A 10747-nucleotide genomic window follows, 5' to 3' on the forward strand; every position below is an offset into this window, starting at 1 on the left:
GGTTTACTACATTTTATTTTATTATCGCATTTTTACTGCTTTCCTTTACTTCATCGCAACTTTATATAGTTGTACATAAATATTTTTATTAAATTGAAAAAAAACCTAGTTGCATGTATCATAAACATAACGCAATAACCTCAAACAGTCCCTGTGTTCGACCTCGGATCATACCGAGAAACTTGCGGTGGAATTATACTTGGTTCCAATGCAAGGAAACTTGTGACAACGCACAAAATACTACAAGAGAAACCATTAATAACGCATATCTAGAAGTAGTCTTGCATGAATTGAGTCCATTAACGCATGTATCATTAATAAGGAAGAAATTTTACCATTACAGTTGTGCAACAAGTTTTCTCAACATAACCCATGTATAAATCCTACTGAGTTTCCTGGTAAGTCCAGGGTCGAACTTAGGGACTAAGGAAAACAATATGCGGCAATAAATTTTAGATTACTTTGCAGTAACAAATAAATTAATGATTTTGTTGGTTTGTTGTTTAAAGTATAAAAAGTATGCGACAGATTTGAGATAAGAATGATTATGCGATAGATACACTTGAGTATGTGGTGGAACGGGATAAGAAGGTCTAGCGTTTCCAGAGAATGCGTCAAACTATGCGATCATGCTACACTCATGCGACAACAAATCATTTTCCAATGCAGATGCAGTAGCTCCTAATTCTATGACGCATGCCATGAATGTGATAATGTCTATAGAGCTTATTCCTAAGTCTCTACTTCTTGCCTCAGCGATGATGCAAGATGCACACAAGGACAAGGTGACCGCATTCAATCATAACCTATCTCTAGGATGCATGCGATGTATTAATAGCAAACAACGCTTATTCCTAAGCTCCTATCTCTTTATTATGCATTTCTAATCCGACTCTCCTGAGCCTAGATTCTAACCTAACTTTTCCAAGCCTAGATTCTATCCTTTGACTACCCTCCCGAGTATTTCTAATGGACGAATGATGCATACATAATAGAAGATAATCGCATGGAATGAAGTTCTCCAGTTATGCTAGCTAAGTGCTTCTCAACCCATTTGACAAATTTAGCTACTCATGCATAATGTAATGAGAGTGAATAGATATAAAGATGTAAATTCCATTTGTATAGATAAGTTCAAAGTACAAAATGACAATGGAAGATAAGGATAGAGAGGCTGGTAGCAATTCCTTGCTTCCCAAGGCTTTTAAACTGTTAACTCTATTCTACTCAAAAGATGTTCCTGCTTTTGCAAGAGTTGGCCCTCTTTTTGATCTCGACGCTTCTGACACTCTTCGAAGTTCACCAGAACAATCTCTCGGTACAATCTCACTTCCCTCGCTTCTGCCTTCCAAGTAAAAGAAAACTATGAATAAGGCTACTTCTATCTAAGGGGAACTCCTTCACTGAAGGTGGCCTCTAGTATTTATAGAGCTTCGAGGTGAAAGGCTTCTTCTCTCTTATGATTGCACTGATGGGATGGCATTAATTCTATGTCTGATGCATCAAATATTTGTCAACAAAAAGTTGAGTGTACTTGCTATAGTAGCTCGTTAATAGCTTGTCAACTTAATTCGGAATCGACCATTATCAGCTTTTTGTCCCATCGTGATTTATTACACTTTTCACCCAGATGCGCCCACTAAGATACGCGGGCTCTATGCGGCAAACTTCTTGAGCAGATATTCATGAGCGCAAATGATTGCATAGCCTTGCGTTAACACAATCTCTTAATGCGCTCGGCCGTTGATTTCTTTGGACCGCATTTTCTGCCTTGCGTCAATGCATATTTTGCACAAAATTACATAAGTTAACTGTTTTAATGCATGGACGCATGCGATCGTAATATTGTGAACTTAATGCTATTGGACACAATATTGTATATTTTTATCAACGCAATCCTACATTGTTTTATTACTTTGTGTTGTAATAACGTGCATTTCTGCCTGTTATCACACCCCCAAATTTAAAACTAAATATTTTCTTTAGAAAGTCGACCGCTTTCTTCTTTCCTAGATTTCTCTAGGTTGCTTTATTCAAATCCTATGCACCAAAATCTCCTTAATTCTTATCCATTATAAAACAATGCAAGATTGCAATGGTAAAAATATACAATATTGCGTCCAAAAGCATTAAGTTTGCAACATTACGATCCATGCGTCCATCGCATTAAAACAACTAACTTGCATATTTTATGCAGGAAAATGCATCGATGCAAGAAGGAAAAGCAATCCGAAGAAAATAACTTTCGAGCCCATTAAGAAATTGCGACCACAAGGCTATACGATCATTTGCGCTCATGAAAATCTACTCAAGAAAATGGCTGCATAGTGCCGGCGCAATAAGGTTGGCGCATCTGGGTGAAGGCTTAATAAATCACAATGGGACAGAAAGATTATGACAGTCGATTCCGAATTAAGTCGACAAGCCGTTAACGACATACTGTAATAAGTGCACTCAACTTTTTGGTTACAAATATTCGGCGCATTAGACAGAGAATTAATAACATCCCATCAGTGTAATCATTCGAGATAAAAAGTTCTTCACCTTGAAGCTTTATAAATACTGAAGGCCACATTTGTTTAAGGAGTTTGGATAGTTCAGTTCTACTCCTCAGACTTTAGAGTTCTTCTTCACCTTACACTTAGATTTTACATACTTAGAAAGCGGAAGCGGGTGAAAGGAGATTACGCTGAGAGATCGTCCTGGTGAACTCGGAAGAGTGCCGGGAAGCATAGAAAATAGAGAGAGGGTCAACTCTTGCGGAAGGAAGAACATCTTTTGGGCAAAATAAAGATAATGCAGTGTAAAATCCTTGGGAAGCAAGATATTGCTACCAGGCTCTCTACCCTTATTTTCCATTGTCATTTTGTACTCTGAATCTATTTATAAAATGGAAATTACATCTTTATATCTATCCACTCTCTTTACATTAGGCATGAGTAGCTAAATCTGTCGAAAGGGTTGAGAAGCACTTGGCTAGAATAACTTGGGAACTTCATTTTATGCGATCATCTTGTATTATGTATGTGTCATTCGTCCATTAGAGATACTTGGGAGGGTAGTCTAAGGATAGAATCTAGGCTTGGAAAAGTCAGATTATAATCTAGGCTATTAATGCATCACATGCACCCTAGAGATAGGATATGATTGTATGCGGTCACCTTGTCCATGTGTGCATCTTTCATTATTGCATTCATCGTATACGTCCTAAAATTAGGAGCTATCGCATTTGCATTGGAAAATGAATTGTTATCGCATGAGTGTAGCATGATCGCATAGCTTGAACGCATTCTTAGGAAACGCTAGCTAAAGACCTTCTCAACCCGTTCCTCCGCATACTCAGTGTATTTGTGGCATAATTACTCTTTTCTCAAAATCGCCGCGTACATTTTATACCTTAAACAACAAACCAACCAACACTTTGATTTATTTGTTACCGCAAAGTGATCTAAAATTACCATCGCATATTGTTTTTTTAGTCCCTATGTTCGACCCTGGGCTTACCAAGCAACTTAGTAGGATTTATACTTGGGTCTTACTGAGAAAACTTGCATGCATAATGCATTTTCCACCATCGCATTCTACACCATTATTTCACCGCATAAAATAATGCATCAGTGATGTATGAGATACATATAGTGGAGGATTAATGTAAATGAAATTTACATAAAGTGCCATGGAATAGAAAAAAGAGCTATGGTTTGTATGTTTCATGAGATGAAATATTAAAATTATAGGTTATAAATATAGTATAATAAGTTGGTTATCATTTATATTTATAATAATATTTATTATTGGATAATTATCTCTTTTTCTCTAATAACCAATTAAGTGGGAGGTTATTGGTGGTTTCATGGTAACCGTGAGATAAAAGGAAAAATGTTTTCCTAATTTTTAGTAAGTTTTGCAAAAAAAATGTTTTGAGTTTTTTCTCTCTCGAAATTAGTCACGGGAAGTTGTCAAGTAAATAGGATTTACTAAGCGACAACTTGGATAAGGTTAACGATCGTGTAGTGTTTATAGGCAACATACACTTAGCTAAGCGATGAGCTAAACGATCGCATAGCTTTTGCTACACTATCCCTTAGCTTTTGCTAAACGATTGGGCATCGACCTATGCGATAGGTTCTACCATCTTCCACTTGCTTAATCGTTTACACGGTTGTTGTTTCCTCCATCTTTTGCCTCAAACCAAGTCCACACAGAGCCCAGCCTCTAGATTCTCATAGCAAGAATACCAAGGTAGCCTTCTTGGTGGTGTCATACTCAACTTGAATCTATCGAGGTTCTGTGGAGGCCGTTCGTGTTGATCGGGGTGTTCGTGACCTAGGCGATCGCTGAGTTCGAGTGCACGGTGTTCGTGTAATGTAGCAGTCGTGTTGGACGAGCGTTCGAGTGTTATGATGCATGGTTAATATGATGAAATAATGGTGTAGAATGCGATAGTGGTGTATGCGTTGTGCATGCAAGTTTTCTTAGCAAAATCCAAGTATAATCCCTACTAGGTTGCCTGGTAAGCCCAGGGTCGAACACAGGGACTATGGAGACAGTATGTGACGGTGATTTCTGATAACTTTGCGATGACAAATAAACAATGCATTGATTGGTATGTTTGTTTAAGGTATAATTCTATGCAGCAGAATTGATAAAAGAGTCAATAACAACGAAAGTACAATGAGTATGTAGGGGAACGGGTTGAGAAGGGTTTTAGCTAACACTTCCTAAGATTGTGTTCACGTTATGCAATCATGCTACATACATACAACAGCAAGCCATCTCTCAATGCAAATGTTATAGCTCCTAGTTTTAGAATGCATGCGATGTATGCGATGATGTTTATAGTACTTATGTCTAAGCCTCTACTCTTGTCTATGCCATGATGAATGACACACACATACACAAGGCGACCACATACTACCATAACCTATTTCAAGTGTGCGTGCAATGCACGTTAGCAAACAAAACTTATCTCTAAATCTCCATCTCTTGCTTATGCAGATCTAATCTTGCTTTCTCAAGTCTAGATTCTAACCAAACTCTCTCAAGTTTAGGTTCTTTCTTTAGACTCTCTCTCGAGTAGCTCTAAAGGGGTGATGGATGCAACATAAGACAAGATGATCGCATACAATGAAGATCTTAGGTCATGCTAGCTAAGTGCTTCTTAACCCATTCAGAAGTTTAGTTACTCATGCGTAATGTAAAGAGAGTGAACAAATGTAGAAATGCAAGTTCCATTCTATAAATGAAATCAAAACACAGAATGACAATAGGAAATAAAGATAAAGAGCCTGGTAGCAATTTCTTGCTGCCCAAGGCTTTCACTTTTTTTTTTCTACTCTGCTCAAATAATATTCTTGCTTTCGCAAAAGTCAGCCCTCTCTCCGTTCTCAACGCTTCCCGGCACTCTCTCGAGTCAAGAATGATCTTCCGGTGTTTTCTCTCTTCTCTCACCTCCACCTTCTATGTGTAAGAAAGCTATGAGCAAAGGCTAACTAAATTCTGTATGGTGAACTCTCTATATGGCTCAGCTGGAATAGAACCGAACTTCTTTTACGAATGTGGTCTTCAGTATTTATAGAGCTTCGGGGTGAAGAGCTTTTTCTCTCAAACGATTGCACTAATGGGATGTCATTAATTCTCTGTCTAATGCGCCGAATAATTGTCACCGAAAAGTTGAGTATACTTGCACAGTGTGTCGTTAACGGCTTGTCAACTAAATGCGGATTCGACCGTCATCAGCTTTCTGTCCCATCGTAATTTATTATGCTTTCACCATGATGTGCCAGCTCTATGCGACCACCTTCTTGAGCAGATCTTCGCGAACGCATATGATTGGATAGCCTTGCGGTTGCAATCTCTTAATGTGCTTGGATGCTAATATTCCTTGGATCGCAATTCCACCGTGCGCCAATGCATTTTCCTGTACAAGATACATAAATTAGCTACTTTAATGCGATGGACGCATGCGATCGCAATGTTCTAAACGTAATGCTTTTGGACACAATTTTATATAATTTTAACAGTCGCAATCCTTCATTTCTTTATATCTTTGCATTGTAATAACGCGCATTTCTGCCCATTATCATGTTGCTGTGTTTGAGCGTTCGTGATCAAGAAACTTGGCGATGAGTCTGCAAATGTGGTAGCGTTTTCCCTTGATCATTTGTATTATCATGTTGTAATTTCTGTAATTAATGCATAACTGTGTGTTTCTATTTATGACTACAATTGTAAAGTTTGTATATGACTGTAATTTGGAATGATCTTTCCACTGCTTATTGAAATCCTCGTGTTCGATTTTCTTCATATATGATATAACTAAATTGGTTGAATTATATGTGATATAATTGATATGATGTATGAGATATATTAATTGAAGGATTTTGATATAAATGTGATTTATATTGAGTGAATGAGAAAAAGACTATGGTTTAAATGTTACATATGATGTGATATTAAAACTATAGGTTATAAATATAATATGATAAGTTAGTTATTATATTTATTTATAATTAAACAATTATATGATAATTGTGGGTGTTTTCTCCTTTAACCGTGCGTGAAAGTGAGAGGTTATTTTTCAGTTTTCATAACTGAAGGGAAAAATGAAAAATATTTTCATTTTGTAAGTCATCACTTCATTTAAGAGCATTACTAATCGTTTAGTTGAAGAGGGACTATACGATGGCCTTCTATGCAATAGCCTAAACGATCATGTAAGCGCTTTTACCTAAACGATTGTGTAAAGTTTTACTAAACGATTGCGTGCCTAGCAAGATTCTCTGAACGATCATGTAAACGTGAAGGAAATTGGACACGAGGATTTCCATGAGCAGTGGAAGGATCTTTCCAAATTTCAATCGTATATGAAAAATAATAATTACAGTCACAAACGAAAATATATGGTTATGCATAATACAGATATTACAACATGTTTTACTACACGATCAAGGGATAAGACTAACAAAACTTTGAAAACTCATCTTCAAGTTCCTTGATCACGAATGCTTGATTACAACAACACAACAATGCACGAACGTTCGTCCAACACAACCACTATACTACACGATCACAACGAACTCGAACAAAGCAATTGCCAAGGTCACGAACACCCTGAACACCGTGAATTGCCTCCATAGAACCTCGACTGTGTCGGGTTGAGTATGACACCACCAACAAAATTATCTTAGTATTCTCGGTGTGAGAATCCAGAGGGTGGGCTCTGTGTGCACTTGGTTAGATGCAGAAAACTAAAGAAAGAACAATCGTGTAAACGATTGAGCAAGTGGAAGATGAAACAACCTATCGTGTAGGTCGATGCCCAACCTTTTAGTAAAAGCTATGTGATTGTCTAGCTCATCGTCTAGCTGAGTGTCTATTGTGTAAGAACGCTCCACGATCGTTTAGCTAACTCCAAGCTTTCGTTTAGTAAATTTGATTTACTTCACAACTATTCCATGAGTAATTTCCGAGATTAGAAATCTCAAATTAACAAATTTTACAAATCTTACTAAAATTAAGAAAACATTTTTTCTTTTTTCTCACGATTACCATGAAATCGCCAATAACCTCCCACTCAATTGGTTATTAGAGAAAATGAGATAATTATCTAATAATTGAAATTATTACAAATATAAATGATAAGTAACTTACCATAATATATTTATAACCTATAGTTTTAATATTTCATCTCATGAAACAACAAACCATAGCTCTTTTTCTATTCCATGATACTTAATGTAAATCTTATTTACATTAATCCTCCACTAGATGTATCTTATACATCAAACCGAACATATCATATATAATCGAATTACCTCTTGTCAATTTGAATATTTCAAATCAACACCAATATCTCATCCTCAACATGAATCCATTGAGCTACTATGGATTGTAGTTTGAAGCTCCAATAGTACGTGAATAATTGACTAAACACTTTAGTCACGGGATCCACCATCCATTAACTACCAGACACTCCACTAAAAATCAATAGGTGAACTCTTCTTACTACGAATATATTATGTGTCCATCTTAACCAATCAACAGTGCAACAACCCTTCACAAATCGCTCATAAGTACAGCTTGGCCAATAACCATTATACCTAACTCCTTAAGTACTGTCGATTCCTCTAATGAACATAAGTCATAGTCCTACTATGATTGAGTCCTCTCTTTCAAAGAGAAGCTGTAGCCACTATGTTCAAGCCCTGAAATTAGGTCTTAAGGGAGCAATCTATCTACTTACTCCTGCGTCGGGGAAGGATTGAATTCCATCTTGTGTATTGAGTTCCCAGCTCCCAGATCAGACAAGTCCCCAAAAAGGTAGGCATGTTGAGTTGGCAATCTGGCCAATCTCACCCATACAAATTAAAGGACCGCCCTCAAAGGCAGGAGTTTCCAAAATGGTCAAGATTGAGGTCATGTCACCTATGTTCATTTAAGTGGGATATAAGTCTCCAGTATCAACGACGTTATATATAGAGTCTAGTAATCTCGTGGTCCGGTCTTATACAAACTATTTGTATAGGACACTTCCACTCACATGTCTCCACATGAATGATCAGGATCTACCATCTATAGTAGTTTACAACACTTGCAAACCTCTACAAAGCGGGCCGTATCCGTATTATCACCAAGATCAGGTATCCCACCTTAATCCTTATACTACAGACCTATTTAGGTTATCACTTAAGGCATGATCCATTTATATATCACATATGTATGATCCATTTGTATATCACATATGCATGATTCACTTGTGTATCACATATACATGCTCAAGTTTACATAAGATAACCGTGAAGCTTTGTTTATTGGATATGAGTAAATGTCAAAATGAAATAACTGTTATTTTATTCATAAAATAATGTGTATAATTACAAACAACGGGACTCCGAGAGAATTAGGACACCAATCCCAAGAAAATGATCACGCCTATTTTTCTAAACGATCGTGTACCTGCTGAGTTTTATTAAATGATCAAGCATAAAAAGTCTATACGATAGACAATACATTCTCCCACTTGTTTGGTCGTATAGGTTGATTGTGGCTTTTATCTAACCCTCTACCAAATCCAACAGAGCCCACACCTCTTGGATTCTGACTCCCAGAATACCGAGGTTGTCGAGTGGTCATGTCCAAGAGGTTATTTGTTCGTGGTGAAGTTTGCTCGTGATCTAAGAGACAACGAGAGGTTGCTTTACCAATTCTTCATGACAGCGAGAGATCTGTAGAAGAGAAGTTCTTCAGTCTCTCGTCCCTTTTGGTATTAGTTACTAAAGCATGTTGTAATTTGTTAAAAAATGTATAACTAGTTTGTATGTTTGTGAATGCATGTAATTCTGTCAACATGAATTTGGATCGATCGTGCTTCCGCTCATGGGTTCTCTTTAATAAGAATTCTTTCAAGTGAGACTATGATCTATTGTTCACTAGAGGAATCAGGGGTACTTAAGGAGTTAGATGTAACTATAGGGGCAAAACAGTATTTTAGCCCAACTATACTTACGAGCAATTTGTGAAGGGTCATCCTCCCGTTGATTGGTTATATCCAATGGACACAAAAATATATTTGTAGTGAGAAAAGTACAGTTGTCGGTCTTTAGTTGAGCGTCCAACAGTTAACGGATGATGAATATTGTAATTAAAGAGTTTAATTAATTATTCATGTACCGTTGGAGCTTCAAGCTATAGGTCCATAAGATCCCCTTGGTAGCTCAAAAGAATTTAGTCGAGAATTAGTTTTTGCGTTAATTTGAATTATTCAAATTAATAAGAGGGATTTAATTATATATGCTATAATTAAATTTCTCCAATTATATATGATATAATTTATTTGATGCATTATTGTTTAATTAGAGGAAATAAATATTTGAATGAGGTTCAAATATATTTTCTATGAATGTAATTCATAATTATTAAATTTAATATAAATATGATTTATATTAAATGCCATAAAATAGAGAAAAGAAACTATAGTTTATATTGTATATGATACAATATTAAAACTACAGGTTATATGTAATGTCTGATATAACTGTTTAATATAAATATAATATGAAAATTTAATTATCATATTTACTTATATTATTTTATTATTTTTGAATAATAACTATCCTATTTTCTCTCCAACCACATTAGGTTATATGTTATGTCTGATATAACTTTTTATGGCAAGAAGAATAAAAGAAAATAGTTTTCTTCTTGTTCTTCAACAATACGTTTTTTGCTATACGATTGAGTTTTTACAGAAACATTCTATGTGCTTCAATCTTCGTCTTCCTCCAAACTCAAACAATCCCTCCTAACCAAATAGTCAGAGCCTACTACTCCTTGGTTCTCACATTGAGAATACCAAAGGCTCACTGTGGTAGTGTCTGATCTATTTGGTTCGAGAAGTTCTTGAAGACGGACTTCAAGAGTTGTTGAGTTTGTGACTATTTGAGAGAATTACACGAAGAAAGGTTTCTTTACAATGGTGAATAAATGGACCCTAAGAAACCAATAAAAAAAATACACCATAAAAAATTTTAGAATAAAGGAAAACACGAAAATACTAATAATTAGACTATAATTTACATCAATGGAGATATATTCACGTAGTATGAAAACAAAATTATAAGCCGTATAGAATATCACTTAAGAAAAAGATAAGAAATAAAAAAGCTATATATAATATATACTTGTAAATTTTACCCCAAAATCTATACGTGGCCACAAATAATACCTCAATTTTTGTCAAAGTTAC

This window comes from Benincasa hispida, chromosome 3, assembly GCF_009727055.1.
Source record: "Benincasa hispida cultivar B227 chromosome 3, ASM972705v1, whole genome shotgun sequence".
NCBI classification, from domain to species: Eukaryota; Viridiplantae; Streptophyta; class Magnoliopsida; order Cucurbitales; family Cucurbitaceae; genus Benincasa; species Benincasa hispida.